The sequence below is a fragment of the Panthera onca genome, chromosome F2 (genome assembly GCF_046562875.1).
Source record: "Panthera onca isolate mPanOnc1 chromosome F2, mPanOnc1 haplotype 2, whole genome shotgun sequence".
Lineage (NCBI taxonomy): Eukaryota > Metazoa > Chordata > Mammalia > Carnivora > Felidae > Panthera > Panthera onca.
This window is the reverse complement of record NC_138356.1, coordinates 69,571,866-69,591,413: the sequence shown is the minus strand read 5'-3', so window position 1 is coordinate 69,591,413 and position 19,548 is coordinate 69,571,866.

Here is a 19,548-nt window from a genome sequence, read left to right as displayed (position 1 = left end):
AAGGCAGGCTTTTCTTCCTTCAAAACTTTTGAAATCCTACTAGAGAGTGCCAAATGATGTGCACATCCTCTTATAAAATACCCCAGATCTGAGACAGAAGATTGGAAGAGATTGTTTTAAAGTTTGTATATGATGCAAACGGATCCTTTAGTTTCTTCTCCTTGCCAGCTAGTTGACCCTGGCTTCTCTCAAGAAAGTTGAGTTAAGAACATCTCCCAGAAGTAGAACTAAACACACCAAGCAGGAGAACAGGAAAGGAAACAAAATTAAAAAAAAAAAAAAAAAAAAAAAAATCTGGGAAATTCGACACCCAAACAATAAAAATTCCAGAAAGAATGATTTGAGAAAGTGAAATAGAAGAAAATAATAATAAAATAATAAGAGAAACATTTTCAGAATAGAAGGACACAGGTCCTAAATGAGTGCAAAACTGTTTAACTGTCCCACTCCAGGACAGGCAATAATGATAAGTTTTAAACACCTGGAAGAAAGAGCTGACAAGCCCTTTTGCCAAATCCAATGGTCAACTCACAATTATCTTTTTTCTTGACCTTTCAGTTGCATTTGACACAATTGATTACTTCCTCTACTTAAAACATGTTTGTCACTTGACTTCTATAACATTGTGCTTCCATTTTTTTTTTGTCTTATCTCTGTCTCTCCCTCCTTCTGTCCTTCTAGATCCTCCTCATATTCCCAAACCTCTCAACATCAGTTGGCTCCTGTGATCCCTCCCTGGTTATGTGATCCAAGCTCTTATACTGGTGATTCTAGAACCATAGTTCTAGTCCTGACCTCTTCCAGGAAGTCTAGGCTCCCATATGCAACTGTGTATTGGCATCTCTACTTAGATAGGGGTGGGCTGCTGAAACGTGTCATGTTTAGAAAGGAACCCTTGATTCTACATGACCAAACCGGCATCCTAGCCAGTGTTCTCCATCTCAGTCAATGGCACCCCTTCAATGCTGTTGCTTGATTCTAAGGAAGTCAGCTCTGATATTTTTCACTCATACCCCACATCTTATCCATCAACACAGCCATCAGTTCAGCCTTCAAGATATATCTGTAATTGAACCAAATCTCATCCTCTCTCTGTTCCTTCTGGTGGTTACATTTCTCATCTGAGACAGTGTCTCCTAACTCAGGGCTCTGCTTCACTCTTGGTCTGCCTTCTTCCTCCAAGTTCCTCAGAGAAACTATAGTGATTGTTTTAAGAACCTAACTGCAATCAAGCACTTGCTCAAAACCCTCCAATAGTTTACTGTTACACTTGGAATAAAATAGACTCTTAGATTAATAGGTACCTTGGGGTTTGAATAAAATATTAGATAGCGTTTACTTCAACCTCACATCACAAGCAGGCTACAGAGCAGGCTACAGAGGGTGAAACCTTTCAAGCTTTCCCTTCCTCTAGGACATGCTTCTCTCTTTCTTGGGAGGTGGGTGATAGTAGGTGTTGTCCTTCTAGAAAGCTATGACTCAGTCACTCAAAGGTAATAATACAATCCCTATTTTGTTTTTGCCTTCAATTTGAAGTTGGCCTTCAAATGTTGTAAAGTCAGACAAAGAGTTGATCAAAATGGTCCCTTAAAAGTCCTAGAAGTCAGGCCATGAGTAGAAGGCACTGGACCAATGGTATTCAATGTAATCAAACTCATATTCTTTTTCCAGAGCAAGTGTTTGCAACGACTCTTTGCCATCAGAAATAAATTTCATGGAGGTGTTGGGTGGCTGAGTTTGTTAAGCATCCAACTCTTGATTTTGGCTTAGGTTCGTGAGATCAAGCTCCATGTTGGGCTCTATGCTGACAGTGTGGAGCCCGGTTGGGATTTTTTCTCTCCCTCTCTTTCTTCTCTCTGTGCCCCGCCCCACCCCCCACGCTCACATTCTCTATCTTTCTCAAAATAAATAAACACTTTTTTTTTAATTTAGAAAAAGAAAATAAATTTCACAGATACGATAAATATTCTCATACATTATTTTTAAAATACAACATAATAGTATAAAACTACTGTAAGTGGGAAAAAAAGGAAAGTATTTTAAAATAAAATCACATGTATCATTCCATAGAAACACCTTAGAAGGCATTATGAAGCAATGAGATACTCATAAATGTTAAGTCACCAAGAATATAATCCTACACAAGCAGAGTGTTAGAAAAAGGTTTATTGGCAACCACTATTTTCTGAAATACTGAACAACTCTATGTTCTGAACAAAATAACAGTAATAATATGTCTACAGCAACTAATGTATGCCAAAAACTATTCTAAACACTTATATTAATTTACATATATTAGTTTATCTAGCCTTAGGACATCCAAATAACATAGTTACTACCATTATTCCCACTTTATATCTATTAAAAAATGAAGCCTAGAGAGGTTAATCTACTTGCTTAAGGTTACACAGCTGGCAAGTGGTAGAGCTGAAGTTCAAATCCCCCAGTCTAGTTTCAAGGTCTGTAGTCTTAACTGAAACACTGCCTCTCTTGAATCTTGAATTACAATTCTGGAAAATGCTGTGTACATTGAAATTCTACATTTAAACTAAACTATGTGTGTGTGTATAAAATGAAAATAGGTTTTAGGGTCATGTAATTATAAATGAGTTTTTCAACTAATAAATATCTTGCAAGAGATTCAAAACTCAGGTGGGACCCAGGACAATTCTTGACCATAACTGTGTATCACAGAATCCCTACCATTTATGGTCCCCACTCACTAAATGCCAGTCGATCTTCCCATTCATCAGGACAGCCAGAAGTGTCACCACGAAACTCCAAAATGTGTCCTACAAGTAGCACCACATAAAATTAAAGCCACAAGATGAGAGCTGTTCTCCTAGCATTACCTAACTCAGTGCCTGACCTTGGACAGGTCACTGCCTATATCCCAGCCTCAGTTTCCTGGTCTCCTAGTTGAAGGCACTGGCCTAGATCAAGAGTAGCCAAGTTGAATGCCAATGGGCGAAGCAGGTAATATAAATTAAAGATAAAAATGAAATATCACATAGCTTGCTTCAACTCTCACGATTTCACTTTTGATAGAAACATGGGTAAAGAAAAAGAATTATTTTCTTAAAAACATCAGCAGCAGTTCAAAGGCAAGATAATGTCATAAAGGACAGCTAACTCTTGGCCTCAATCCTGGGGACATGGAGGGGGGAATGAGACCAGATAACAAGAGAGGCTCACCTCTCCTCCAGGGGACAGTGGCTATTGAACTTCATCTAATTGCTACTGGTAGAACTGCCAGCCCAGTGCTGCTATACCTTTCATTTTTTCAAAATAATCCCAAAGTCAGGTGTTTTAAATATAAAGCCTGCAACTAATAAAATACTGGTTCACATCTTTTAAAAAATCATTAAAGTCAAACAAAACATATGTATAAGAGGATTTCATTCCTAGGTTTCCACTCTGTTCCCACTACCTTTCCTTTCATCTCTGAAAGTCATTCTAACTCAAACCCTAGCGTGTTACCTTTTGGGGGAGTATTACAGAGGAAACTACTGGAATTCTAAAAAACACAGTTGTTAGAAGGATAAGAGGTTAGTCCAGAAGACTGGAATTTGGTGCCTTTCATTTCAAACATGAAAGCCAGAAAGTCCATCGCAAAATTGTCTGAAAGCTAAACTGGTTATCTAATTTAAATAAGCCAGCACAGCCAGACAAGGCTACAAAATGTACAGAGCTTTCTGGAGAGTTTATTTATTTATTTATTTATTTTTTTTTTTAAGAGAGGGACAGGATGCAAAGCCTAAATTTCCTTTAAATATAGCACCACCCCTGACATTGTTTATACTTTCCCCTTTGCAACGTTTCCAGGCACACTTTAAAGGAAAGCGATAAGAAGGAAGGAAAAGGAAAGTCACTTACACCCAAGCACGAGGGACACTGAGTGTCTGCCCTAGAGGGTGTGGATGAAGCTCTTCAGCTGCCCTTGTTTTATTTATTGTTTTGTTTTATTTTGTTTTAAAAGGGAGTCACTAAACTTCACTTTACATCTGGAGTGTGCTTCCTCGGAAGTATAGAAATGCCATAAATCTTCTCTATCAAGGATCATTGTATCAATGGGACAAAAAAGCAAGTGATGTGTATGTTAGGTCTACAGCTCAGTCTGCCCGGTTATCAGCAAGGGGAAGGAAGTTGGAGTAACAGGATATGGCAGGTTAGAAAATAGTTGACAGAATGCTAAGGAACAATGCCCAGCTTCCCTGGAAGGCCAGTTCTCTTTGGACACTTCCAAGTTCAGACCAAGGGTCTGTTCAAGCAGGGGCAAGGCAGGAAGCCAGTCTATTTTCAGAACAGATCTTTTGTGCTTAGAAGACAGCCCAGGGTAATGAGCACACACTTTAGAGTTAGACAGCTGCAGGTTCAAATCTTGAGTGCTCAAGTTGTCAGCTTTGCATTTGGGGGTAATGCAGCTATTGAGTGGGCTAACGCAGGGTGAGAAACCCCATTAGTTTGAATCCAGAGTTTGGAACATAACTGTCATGCAGACCAACAAGAAGTAGGCCCACTCTTTCGGACCCCAGAAGAGGGTCTGCAAATACCTAGCTGTGTCTTCACCCGATGGCATATTGGAAAAACCCTCTGGCCATCTGGGGGGACACTGTGTGGCAATTTCCTCAATGATTTCTTAAGTCAAAACGCCCATCTAGTGGCTTAACCTTCTTGTTTAAATCCCAGGGACTTGTTGCCTCTTCAGTTTCTCTGAGAATTAAACCTTCAAGGTCAAATTATTAGCTTGGAAATGGTATTCTTATCCCACTTTCTGATAAGCCTTCTCAGCCTTTACTCTCCCTCCCCTGTAAATACCTCTCTTCAAACCTGTGGAATAATGTGTATTCTTCTCTTGTGATCCAGCTTCAACATGAACTGTCTCATGAAACTTCACTGGGAGACTTTCTCCCTTCCTTGGCACAATTAATTATCCTAGAGGTCAGAAGAACTTTAGACCCAAATGGACCTGAAGTTGAATCACCATACTGCCAATTGCCTGCTGTGTAAACTTGGGTAATATGTTTGAGTTCTGTATGCCTTTATTATCCTCATCTGTAAAATGTAATCAACCTCAGAGGGTTGATGTGAGGAAGAAGCAGTCATATCTTTTAAGATTTTAACACAGTGACTGACACATATAGTGAGTCTTATCTAGCTTTTTTTGGCTATCCACTTTCTACTTTCTACAAGCTACTTACACATTTTGTGCTTCAGCTGTCATACCTGAAAATGAGGAAAATAATATTTACTGCATAAAATGATTATGGTGAGAATTAAAGACATAATACCTGAAAAGTGCTTCACATAAAATCTGGCATATAGAGATGGATTGTTTTACGTTCCTTGCTTTCTAGAAAAATTCTTATGGTGCATATTATACCATATAGATTTCAAGTCTGAAAAGCTTAGTAACTTTTCTTCACATTCAAGAGCTATTAGAACAATACCACTTACAATGTAGGATTTTGTTCTCTAACATCAATTCTCTTGAATAAGATCTTGGAAAATCCTTAGAGTTGAAATCTCCTTTGTATTTATAAGCAATTGACCCAATAAATCATCGGGTCGGCATCATTTCTTGAAAGTCAATGTGAGACATGGCAGAGACTTCCCTCTGACAAATGGCTCTTCTCGGTGTGATAAGATTTTCTTTTCCATTTATCATTTGTTAATTTGGATCGCATTTGCATTGAAACTCATTCCTGAGTATGTAAAATCTGAAGCAATTCTAAATATGATTTAGGATAAGTAATGTGGAGTGCGGAGTTGGAGACAGGCTAGCTGGGGGTGTGTGGACCTTAACCTTGAAGCTGGTATACCAGTTTATAGTAATGTGCCCTCCTATGGATCAACCCAGTAAACGTCAGTTTCTAACAGACATTTGAGAGAGTAATTAGAATAAGAGAAAAACAGATTACTATTAAAAGTTAATTACCATTCAGCAAACATTATCTAATGCATATTATGTTTAAAAGTTTTAAACTAGATGTTGTGATATATGACAACTATTTCAAAGCACTGAATTTATTTTGCAGCAATACATATTTAATGCTTTATTTTATAACACCTATTATGAGGGAAAAAATAAAAAAGAAATGTAGAAGTAGGTGAAATTAAATTAATTTGGTCACTTTCTATTTATATTATCTAATAACAAAGAATAGACCACAACTTTGGTCTTAATATAAATTTCAATACATTTAAAAGCTTATGTAATACAAAGTATGCTCTACAACCACAGTAAAATAAAAATTAAAAAAAAAAAAACAACCATTATAAAGATCTCTAGAAAATTCCAATGTATGTGGGAAATAAAAAACAAACTTCTAAATAGATATGGGTCAGTGAAAAAAATTCAGAAGGAAAATTAGAAAGCTTTCTGAACTGAACACAAAATTGATATATGCACCTCAATACATGAAATGTTGTTAATGCAGTACTTAGAGGAATATTTACAGAAATAAAAGCCCATATCGGACAGCAAAGTAAGTTTCAAATCAGTAACTTGAACTTAAGAAACTGGAGGAAGGGGAGAGGAAAGAAACCAACCACAAAGTAAGCAGTAGAAACCAAACAATCACATCTTAAATCAATAAAATAGAAAACAGGAAAGGAACAGAGAAAATTAAAAAATCCCAAAGCCCCTTATTTGAGAACCATAAAATTAGTTGGTCACTAGACAAATCAAGAAAGAAAGAGTAAAGATAAATTATCCATGTCAAGAAAAGGGGAGGCAACATAAGTACAGATTCTTTATATAGTAAAAGGATAATGAGATAACTTTATATGCTAACAAGTTTGACAACTTAGATAAAATTCACACATTCCTAGAAACATTCAAATACCAAAACTCACTCAAGAAGAAATAGATAGCCTGAATAGCCCTATATCTGTTAAAGGAATTTAACTTATGTTTAAAAAACTTCCCACAAAGGAAACTCTAGTCACAGTGGGCTTCACTGGAGAATTCTACAAACAAACAAGCAAGCAAACAACAACAATTAAGGCCACACAAACTCTTTAAGACAACTGAAGAGACAAGAATACTTCCCAACTTATTCTATGAGACCAGCATCACTCTGATATCCAAATAAGACCCCAAAATATGGCAATAATAGAAAACCAAGGGCCAATATTGCTCAGGAAGATAAAAGCAAAAATTCTTAATAAAACTTGCCCAAATTCAATCAAATAATATATAAAGATCAAATGTGCTTCATCCTACAAATTCAACATTAGTGTATAAAAGTTAATTAACATAATTCACCATATTAACTAAGTGAAAGAGAAAAATCATATGATCATCACAATATGTGCTGCAGCATGCATTTGGCAAAATGTAATATCTATTCCTAATAAAAACATCCTAAAAATATTGAGAAGGGAGTTTTATCAATTTGGTAAAGAACATATACCAAAACCTTAGAGCTAGTATCAAAATTAATGAAAAAATCCAGAATGCTTTCCCCCTAAAATCATGAACAAGGCAATGATGTCTGCTTTCACTGTTCCCATTGAACACTGTACTGAAGAATTTAGCCAGTGAAATAAGGCACAAAATGGAATAAAAATCCATATTGGAAAGGAAAAAAATGAATCTGTTTCTACTTATAGAAGACATGATTATTGATGTCAAAAATTCTATAGAATCTGCCATCATAAACCACAAAAAGCTAGTGAAACTAATAAATTAATTTAGCAAAGTTCCAAGAGATAAGATCCATATGAAAAAAAGTCAATTACATTTCTATATACCAGCAACAACCTGGAATTGAAATTACAAAGCAACATCATTGCAAATACTATGAAAAATTGGAAATATTTAGGTATATGTCTGACAAAAGATGTTCAAGACAGGAATACTGAAAACTAGAAAACATCGCTGGAGAAATTAAAGAACTATTCATAACCTACTTGGGAAAGGCACTATTAAAGACCTCATTTTATTTTCTTCACATCACTTGACTCCATCTGAAAGTACCCTGTTTGTTTCCAGATTTACAAATTAATTTTCTGTCCTACCCTGCCTAGCTCACTACTGTTTTCCAGTGCGTATAACATTGCCAGCCACACAAGAGGCGCCTGCTGAATAAATGTGTGTTGAATGAATGAGCAAATGAATTCATCCGTTTCTATTTAAGGCTTTGCATTTCATTTGGGGCTTGACAATCTCCCCCAAATACCATTTGCCAAAAACTTTTCCCTTAATTTCTAATCCCATGTCTGTTAACAAGGAAATTAAATCCAGATGTTTCTGAATCATCCACCCTGAACTCACTAGAATCTGGTGTTGTAAGAGTTGAGTTATGGAGCTTTTCCTTTAGTAAAACCCATGCCCAGAGAAGGAAATAAACAACCCCCAGAGATACAGGATTAAAGGGAGGGGGGAAAAAAAGAGCTTGGACATTTCTAAATTGTATCTCCAGTTGGAAACTCAACAGGAGTCAGTAAGGAATGGGGGTGGTACCAGTCACCTCTACCCTTAGTTTTCTCTGCTGAGACAGGGCAACCTCTTGTGGACCACTCTACCAAGAAATCGTGTTTTCTCCCATGGATCGTGGAACCTTCTACCTGAATCTTTTACCCTCAGATAAAATCAGGGCAGGCTGCCACCTCCCATTCCCCTAATTACCTTTGTTTGATGCATTGCTTTAGGGGTTGAAGTCCAGTGGAGATATTAGGACATGTTTGTCACCCAGTAACAGATCTTTCAAGATCTGGAAAAAGAGCAAGTCTGTTTGGGAACTGCCAACCCAGTCTTTTGTTTACTTGTTTTTGTTTTGTGTGTTTGTTACTACAGGTTTCAGGAATCAATAGAAGCTTTCAAATAAGACAGATCTGTGTTTCAATTCCACTCCTATTTACGGATAGTGTCCTTTGGGCATTACACAAATTCTTTGGGCCTCTGTTTCTTTATTTCTTTAGTTTTGTTTTTTTTAGTTTAGATAGAGAGCATGAGAGCAGGGGAGAGGTGCAGGAGAGAGACAGAGAGGATTGTAAGCAGGCTCCACCCTCAGCACAGAGCCCAATGTGGGGCTCAATCCTATGACCCTGGGATCATGACCTGAGCTGAAATCAAGAGTTGGACGCTCAACCGAGTTGCCCAGGTGCCCCTATGTTTTTTTAACCGAGTTAAAATAGTATAAAGTTGTTGTGATGATAAAATGAGACTTTTAATATTAGATGACAGAGAAAATAAAAGAAAAATGAGAGAAAGGGAGAGAGGGGAAGGAAGGAAGGAAGGAAGGAAGGAAGGAAGGAAGGAAGGAAGGAAGAAGGAAGGAAGGAAGGAAGAAGGTGAGAGGAGAAAGAGGGAAGGGGGAAGGAAGGAGAAAGGGAGGGAGGAAGGGAGGGTAGGAAGAAGGGGAAGAGGGAAGGGAGGGAAGAGGAGAAGGAGGAAGGGCAGAAGGAAGGGAAGAGGATAGACAGTGGTATGCTGGTAAATGATTAACAACTTCAAAACTGGTTCTGTAGTATAAATGCATACACACGTACATACATACACACACACATTTCGATCCTGGATTTATAGTGCTTGCCAATTTCCATGGTGAGTATATTCTCACCATGGCCAATTACAAGCTATCAATGTCAGGTCAACCAGCTCACAAAATTTCTGAAAATATAATAATCAATTCCTGCAAGCTGCTATAGGGCAGTACCTGCCCACCACAAAGGGCCATAGTTGCTAGGAAAATAAACATTGGTCAGTGAGCCTATGACTGGTGGACTCAAAACATAGTTTCAATTCAAATTGAACCCACCACTGTTAACTTCCACCTTTTTCAAAAGGGTGCTGCCCTTGAAGCTGCAATATGACGTGGGCTTTAAAAAAACTCTCAGTTTATTATACTTTGGGGGTCTTTCTGGAATTTGGGGGTTCCAGGATTTATAAGGAAGAGCTGAAGACAAATAGGGCTTTCTGATCTCATAGGCAGGACCATTTTGTGGGTTCTAACTAATGATTTGCTTGACCTTTTTTTAAAAAACCTTCTCCAAGCTGATGAAGTGATTCCATACTTGGGTGGGGGAGATGCTGAGTTCTCAAGCATTTTGTCCAGGATAAACGGCAAATGCAGTCTTAATAGGGGATTGTATCTTGACCGTTATCATCAGTTGACAACCTAGTGTTCGATTTGTTTACTTTGCACCCAATTCTTAAGCAAGAATCTTAAGGAAAGAGGCAAAGGGCGGGTAAGTTTTAAGATGAGGTCAGGAGAATCAACATTACCATAAATCCTCGGTCACTGGAGAGAAGCCTTACATGGGGGGTAAGTGTGGCCTTGGGGGGCCTGAACCACATGAAGTGATGGAGTAACAAGACTTTGGTGCAGAGTATGAGGGGGGATTTGAGAACGAGTCCTGGGTTTTTGTTTAATTGAAAAGAAACCTGTATCTTTACCATTTGTGTGATACTGGGGCAAATCACTTACCCATTCTGGCTCAGCTAACTCACCTTTGAAAAGGGTGGAGTGTCGTATCGGCAAATTCTTGTGTTTCCAGTGAGGTCAGACACCCATTCCAAAGAAGGTGAAGTGCAAGAACAATGACAGGTTGCTTGTTTTCTTAGGTTTCTCTCTCCTTCATAATTTCTCTCTGTAAGGAGTGAGTGGAAAGACATGAAAGTGTTTCATAATGTAGACAGTGAGACAAGGAAGTGTGTGTGTGTGTGTGTGTGTCAGTGGGTTGCAACGTGGACATCTGATTTCAACTCAGTAGGCAGAGGAATGCTTTAATACAAACACATGGTTTTATTTAATTCCTTAGAAGGCACCAGGCTAGGTTAGGAAACTCTTGACCCCTACTTTAGAGCCAATTTCAGATCTGCGTCTTGTTCCCCCAGCAGAAACCAGCCCCGCTTCGATGTTTTCAGCTTCTTTTTTCCCTCTGTGCCAAGCACACATTCTCTGCTGCCTTGCAACATGGCTCTCTTGCTGAGCCTGGGTTTGTGAGTTTAATCCCTTGCTTGTTAGGAGCATGGGCCTCCTTCAGATTACTTAAGGTAACAAGTTATTATAATACAATGCATGGCCATAAAAGCACAGGGAATCTCAACCAGGTCTCATGGGAACCAAGATCATCCCACAATCTGGCTTCTAGAAGGAACAGAGAGTCACACATCTTGGCCTCAGAGAGACAAGACACCTTCAGGAATAGAAAGGTCACCTGGGTCCCAGCAAGCACGCTTCTCACACACATGACGTGCACATACAGGAATCCACATACTGCCCAGCAGGTACCTGTGCCTCCCCTGAAACGGGGTTGCCCGTGGAGCCTCTGAGCCTGGACTCCCTTTGCACTGCCTCTACCACTCTCCCATTTTTCCTTCTCTGCTGTCTGCTCACGTCTGATAAAGAAAATCTGACTGTCAAGGTGGTCATTGTTAAGCCCACTGGCCGGCCCTTCCATGCCACACATAGTCGACTGGTCAAGTGACCATCCTGGAGTTAGGTAACTGCTTCAAGCAAATCAACCTTGGCCAAGGTGCTGGGTTCATACCTGGCCCTAATAATTCTTCTTACATGAGGGGGTTGTGTTTTTTTGGTAATTCTGACAAAGGTGGCTGTGGCGTGGCCAGCGTCTGAAGTAAGGGCTCCCTGGTGAATAATGTTGACTCTATTAACCCTCTGAATTCCTTTTACAAGGTAAGTAAACTGTCTCTTGTGCATCTCTATGTACCATCAGCAACAAATAGGAACTTGCACAAATGCTTTTAAACCCCAATTTTACTGATTTCTCATTAGATTGGTTTTAGCTTCTTGGTGATTCTGATTCTGGTTTAAAAAGAGTATATTTGTGCATATGATGTGTGTGTGTGTGTGTGTGTGTGTGTGTGTGTGTGTGTACATGTACCACAGACACCATGAAACACATACACAGGGCATTACTACCCTTGACTGAAAATAAAATAGCAGGTAAAGGGTCTGGATAGAGTTTCAAAATCAATCTTAATAAGATGCCTTAGGGCCTCTCATCTAGAGAGAATCTGAAGTAGACATTTCACATCTTCCCTTATTTTACTTTTTTTCTTACACACCTGTGGACTATATTGGTGGCTATGGCCCAATTTCTATGCTTAGATATCCAGTTTAAGCTTATCCAGATAAGCCCATTTATCTTAGAAATAAAGCATATAGGTGTTTGCTATTCATGCTTTACCCACTGGGCGATACCTTGAACGTGGTGAGAAGAGGTGGAAAATAAAAAGGGAAAGATTCCTGATAAGGAGAGATTGGTATATCCCCAAGCTTTAGTGGCTTGAGATCTCAGCTGTTGGTCACACCTCTCCAGTATGATGGACTGAAAAAACACCAAAAACCGTAGTTGCATTGAGTCTTGTTGTACTTATCATACTGTATGGTGACATTGATTTGTACATCTTCAATCACACTAATCTGCCTTATTTGTCTTAATATCTGCATCCCAGTGCTGGCTGCATAGTAGAGTCAGTAAATCTTTTCTGAATCAATGAATCTTCAAATGTACAAATGCACCAACGAATGAATGAAAGTGCTCTGTCACCATGGTCATTGTTGCTCATCATGCCCATCACCTTCTTGATTTCATGGACTTGGATCTCATTCCCTTCCTCCTCTTCGTCTATTCCTACTAAGGTTGTCAGATGTTGGTATATCACAGAGGACACTCAGTGAAGATGGGAATTTACACAATCAGTTAATTGGGGCAAATATGCCCCATGGGAATTTCGTTATTTACCTGCAATCCAAATTTAACTGAGTCCTGTATTTTAAACGGCAACCCTAACACATTCCAACAGCCCCAACCATTAAGTCCACGTTCATTCTACAGTTCTCCCCACCCCCACCCCATTCCTTCCTGCCCCCATTCTACTGCACCCTGGGTTCTCACGACTGTGTCACACTGGGCTGGGCCAGAATGTTGGCCAGAATGGCTCTTGCTTTCCTGAAAGGAGATGCCAGCCTTCTGCTTCGTCTAAAAGTGGACAAGGTCTTTACAAGCTTCCTAAAGAAAACAGGAGCTGCCACGGAGAAGGCAGGCATCCTGACCGAACACTTGCCTCTTTTGTCTAAAACAAAGAAAAGAGCTATTCACAAACCAAATTGATTAAAATTGAGGGAAATTGCTGGACCATTGATAATTGCAGCAAGAGGGCAGTGGTCACTTGGACTGATTGTCACTTCAGAGGGAGCCGTGCACCAACGGCCAATCAAGGGCATTAGTGAGAAGCAACCTTTTAGTGACCCGCATTTCCCCCCTGGGGAAGCATTTCACACAAGTCTTTAAAGCCAGGCCTGAGCATTTTCCGCACCATATTTACCTTTAATTCCCAAACCTAGGGGGACTGAAAATCATTCAGTCTCTAAATGTCTTTCACATGCTTAGGAGATGAATTAGACCGGCTTTGTCCATTTGCCAGCCTTTGTAACAGGACAGGCGGCCAAGACCCGCGCCCCCTACGCACTGCCGAGACTCTGGGCGCCCACCTTCCTGCACCCCCATCAGTCAGTTCAGAAACGCTGCTTCTGTTCAACACCATGAAAACCTGAGCACTTGTCTGGTTTCTGCTTTTTTGCCCTTACATCCTTTCGCAGTGGCACTTTGACAAAGATAAATCTCTCTTGGTTTTAAAAGGAATCTGTATTTATAAATCCGGTGAAAGAATTTTGACCTGGGACCCAGGAGACGGGGAGTGGTCCCAGCTCAGCCACAGACATGCTGAATGGTTTCTGGCAAGTTGTAGAACATTTCGAGACCTCAGCTTTCTCACTGAGAAAATAACAGCGTTGGACATGGTCCACAGGTCAAAACTGTGCTAATCGTTGCAATACCTGGGGACTCCAAAGAAAAACTATTATATAATATATATATATGATATTTAAATAAGAGACTTTAAATAATATATAGTAAATATTTTCTTCTCTAGAACTGTCGTATACAAATATAGATACATACATAGATATATATAAATAAAAGACTTTAAATAATATATAATGAATATTTTCTTCTTTGGAATTGCCATTACAGATATAGATATAGATATACACATAGATACATAAATAATAGACTTTAGATAATATATAATAAATATGTTCTACCCTGGAATTGTCATATATAGATAGATATAGATGCGTGTGTGTGTATATATATATATATATATATATATATATGACTTTAAATAATATATAATAAATATGTTCTTCTCTGGAACTGCAAAAAAAGACACAAAAAGACAAAAACTGTATCTCTCTCTCTCTATATATATATATGGCAATTCCAAAGAAAAAAATATATGTATATGTGTTTGTACCTGTATATGTATATTTGTGTGTTGCAGATCAGTAATGTGTATTCTAAATAAGCTCTCTGGGTGATTCTGAAGATTAGACAGGTCTGAAAATCATTAGAGAAAGAGGTCACTGGTTTTCTTCTGGTTAGCGTTTCATGGTAGGAACACTGAAGCATTTTTTCTCCTGTCTATTCCCAGGAGCCTGGAGGCTGTGCACATAAGGGAGTGAGTGAGACGGGGCCTCGAAGGATGTTTAAGGGGTCACGGGGGTCTGCTCTAGGAAGGCAGGAGCCGCTGCCCTCTGCCCACCAACCAGGAAACCACACGCACTTTGCTAGAAGGGCACTTCCTTAGAGCAGGAGGAGGGGTGAATTCCCGGCTGCCTCTAGAGACAGGCTGAGGTGAGTTCCAAGCTCTCCCTCCCTCACCCCTGCCCTGGCCTGTGGCACAGGAGGTTTGGGTTAGAAGAGGAGACACCTTATGACTGAGATTAGGCCAGGAAGATCCCTTCTGCATATGGATTCCGTGTTCTGATTACAAACCTCCCACCATTTCAGGATCCACACCTCCGTCCATTCTCTCCAAGCACCTACCCTATGAAAGGGGGGTCAGGTCGCTGCCAGAGGACTGGATTCTGGCTGCAGACACGCCACCAAACTACTTAGGTGACTTTGAGCTCTCCCCTGTACCTTTCAGTGCCTCTGATGACTCACCTGTAAATTAGGAGGTTGGCTGATATTTGTAAGGTCCTTTCTAGGTGTGAAAGTGTGCAGAATGACTTTTTTAAACTTCTGTGGCCATTGTTTAGACAACCTAATAAAAAGATATGTAAATATCATTATTTAACAGTTTCTAGTGACAAAAAAAGGCACCCACTGCATCTATCTAAATAAGGAAATGGCTGCATATTGTGGCATATCCGTACAAGGACTATTATCCAGCCACCTAAAAAAGTGAATTTAATTGCTATCCATTGCCCTCAAGGGATGTCCATGATGAGTTGTAAAAGTGAGACATTTATAGAGAATTTAAGCAAGTCAAAGAAATATGTGTGTGGGTGTATAAGTCTGATGCTTTCAATAAAAAGTACAAAAGCACATGTCTGTATGTTTTACATGAATGTTGAAAACGAAGGCAAAGGATCACATGACGCTGTTAAAACTGGTTTCCTAGGAGGACAATGGACTAGAGGAATATTATTAGTTATATCTTCGTGTCTTTAAACTGCTTAATCAGTTGTAAACAAGGATAAGTTTCTTTTGTGATTTGTTTGAAGATAAATAAGTGAACAAAAAAGCCCAAACATCCTCATCACAGCTCTTCTCCTAAGGAAGGCACAAAGGGTGTGGGGTAGAAGTTTAAGATCCGGTCCACACAAGCTATTGGGAAATATTCCCACAATATTAGATTTCTCTTCCTTTTGGGGCATCCTCCCCATCCCCACTGCCACTGCCCTGTGGGACCACCATCTCCAGGCAGTCTTGCTGCATCTTGTTTGACACCTCTCTGAAGGCTGATATTTATCATCATCCTCAAGAGTCAGTCATCTAGACTCCTCCAACATCCACTGTTTTATTGCAACAATTTATATACTTACTCTTCTCCTAGAATGAAAACTGCATTGCACATAGTATGTGCTCAATTAATTTTGCCTAAGTTCTATTTACCTCTAAACTTCCTGGAAGAGTTTTAAGCAAAAATATATTTTTTTACAACTACTTATGTTAAAAAATACATATTTTTGCAAAACTCTGATCAGAGACTGTTAGGGATGTGACTGGTAATTTAAAGTTCATGTTCAAGTAACCAGAGTACATGGTTAAATGTTAATAACATCAAAGAAACACCAACGTGTGCTGCCATTTAAATATTACTGCCATTTAAATGATTGCTTCTGTTGGCCGATGCTGTTCCCAAACTCCTGGATCCCTTCTCTTCCAGCTCCTCCAACAAATCAGTGTGGGACAGATGAAATGACCTTCCTTTGGGCACCCACAGATCAAGGTGGAAGTCCTCATCCTGTTTTTTGTTTTTTGTTTTTTGTTTTCTGATGGTTTGATATCTGGCAAGCTCTTAACTTCTCTGCAAGGGACTTTGCTCATCTGTGACCATTGTCATTCAATGAGAATGATGGTAAGATGACTACTTCCCTGAGTAATTGTAAAGTTGATCCAATAAGAAAGTTAAAATTCTACATGAACCTAAGTTGTTGTTACTTTTTGTAACAGCTGCCCCTCCTCCTACAGTATTTATTTGCCCCTTTGCCCCTGATGGGGGTGAAATCAAGATCAATCATGGTTGTCATGAGAAAAAGCACATGTGTACCTAGCTCATTTAAGTAAACCTATTAGATCAAAATTAAGATTTCCCACACCAAGTATTATGGGATGGTTATTTCTTATACAATTCTTTTTATTTTGCAAAAAGTATAATTATTTGGTTCATATAAATAGCAAGGTCTTCTGGGTACCTGGGTTGCTCAGTAGGTTAAGCATCTGACTCTTGATTTCAGCACGGGTCATGATCTCATGGTTCATGAGTTGAGCCCCACATCAAGCCCTGCATTAGCAGCATGGAGCCTGCTTGGGATTCTCTCCCTCTGGCTCTCTCTCTGCCTCTCCACTGCTCACGCTCGGTCTCTCTCAAAATAAATAAATACGCATTAAAAAAAATAGCAAGGTCTTCAGAACGTGTGCAATATCTTTTTAAAAAATGTTTATTTTTGAGAGAGAGTGAGAGAGCATGAGCAGGGGTGGGACAGAGAGAGAGGGAGACAGAAAATCCCAAGCAGGCTCCGTGCTGACAACAGACAGCCCATATAGGGGTCGAACTCACAAACCATGAGTGAGATAATGACCTGAACCGAAGTCAGGCACTTAGCAGACTGAGCTACCCAGGTGCCTCGAGAAGGTGTGCAATATCTTAATTCACATAAAAAAAAAAATCACTTCATGCACCCACATACACAATTCTCAGTCAGTTAGAACAAGGGTTTCTCTTCCTATTTCTCCTGTAAGCACCGGTTCCTTCGCTCTGGGGAGGCCAAGTAGAAGTGAAATTTGCTGCGCTTGGGGATGAGCTAATTTTGGTTGCAGTCTGGGCTCTGACGCTTACTGTGGGCAAGGGACTTAAGTTCTCTGAGCCTCCATTTCGAAATCAGTGACATGGATATAATGATACGTGGCTTGCAAGATTATTATGACAATAGAAATAAAGTGTATAAATACCTGGCACATAATAGGTGCTAAAAAATAACAGCTACTACTATCATTAATATATTTTCCCATCACGTACTTCAAATACCTTGCTCCCCTAAATCAAAAAGCTGGTTAGCCATGATGTAAGCTAGAGATCAGAACCTTCTAGCACCCACAAATTAGTGACTATATAAAAGCACAGTGACACATTGCCCAGTTTTGGACCCCTCTGTCTCAAGTTGGAGAGATGGGGGACATAAGTGAGTGGGCGACTAGCCTATCTTTATTAAGAAATAAAGATCTCAAATAAACACGAGTTGTCCGAATTCTTCTAGCCAAAATATATCACTAATGAACTGAAAAGGTCATTGTGATTTCTTGCTATGATTTTGCACAGTTGCACACTATCTAGACTGTGAATCAGGAGTTCCGAGTTGAAATGTCAGTTCTGCCATGGATCGGATGTGTGTCTACATCTGGACGATCTTATCCGGTTATATCATGCCTCGTTTAATTTGATGCAGAGTGAGGGAGTCTCGTGAGCTACACTCTGGGTCTGTGTGTTCTTCTTTGACAGTGCACAGTGCTGTTCACTGACCACTGAAAGTCACTCATGGCTTCCCACGGGCATTCCAGGACACTACGTACAGGTCTGTCTGAATTAGGGGAACACAACCTTTCATGACACTCCAGACACTGCCATTTCCTGTTCAACTTCCAGCCATCTTCGTTAGACTTCAGGCTCATGAGGGCATCATGACTATTGTATTCAACATCCCCAAATGCCCGGCACAGGATTTTGGCAAATAGATAAAGGTCAATAGATTTTTGATGAGTGAGTAAAATGAAAGGAGCCCCTATTTAAGGATGTCCATCTACCAGCCAGGCTAATAATACAAAGTAGATTTCTCCTCCCAAATTGTTCCTTGAATACTTTATTCACACCGACCTCTCAGCATTTGTCCTAGCCCTTGTGTAGCGAGGCAACGCTTCCCTGAGCATATAAACTCCATGATGGCAGACACTTCCTTTTTTTATTTTTCTAAATTTTTGAAATTTTTATTTATTCTTGAGAGAAACAGAGAGAGACAGAGCGTGAGTGTGGGAGGGGCAAAGAAAGAGGGAGACACAGAATCCAAAGCAGGCTCTAGGCTCCGGGCTGTCAGCACAGAGCCCGACATGGGGCTCAAACCCAAGAACCACAAGATCATGACCTGAGCCGAAGTCGGACACTTAACTGACTGAGCCACCCAAGCACCCCAACACTTTCTTTTTTTAATTCGGCTTCCCCCCAAAAACACACGTCTCCACCAATAACCTGAGCCTAATGCCTGCTATATCGTAGGAGTTCACTGTATGTTTATTGAATGAAACTGAATCTATAATCAAGAGGTTAACCAGGATGATCCCTTAAAGACACTTTCAATCCTTGTAATCCATGATTTTAGAGTGCTACAAGATGTCTTCTAAATGTCCTCATTTGTTTCTGTATTTTGCCTAATATGCCATCTGTGATTTACACAGTCGTTGATGTGGGAATGCTCAAGGAACATTCATATATATTCATCCATACCATTCCTTGAGATACCAAAGCTTGGAAATAAATGCTTCCTTTGTTAATGTTTCCTAAGTTGGCATGTACTGAACCCAGATGCCAGCAAGGGGATTTTAGACGATGGCACAGCATTGTTGGTTTTATGTTTCTGTTATTTATTACTTTATTTTTGATTTACTTTATTCCTAACGTCTGTATTTTAACACGGGTAAACAGAGTAATTCTTGAATCCAACCAGATATAGTCAAGTTTCATTAAGTAGGGACCAAACTATATTCTACATCAGAGAACTGAATAAAGGATCCTTACATTCTTCAGAGGGTAATACAAACCACTCTTCTTACAGGTTATGCCAGGATGCCATGAGAACGGAGCTCATTATCTAAAGTTTTTGGCTGTATGGCAAAGTTAGAAGGTACTCAGCCTTTACCGTGAACTGCTAGAAAGGAGTCGGGATGCCCAGAAAACTAAATTACAACCAGAATGAAACATTCTGTCTTATTTACAAGTGGGAGTTGTCAGGT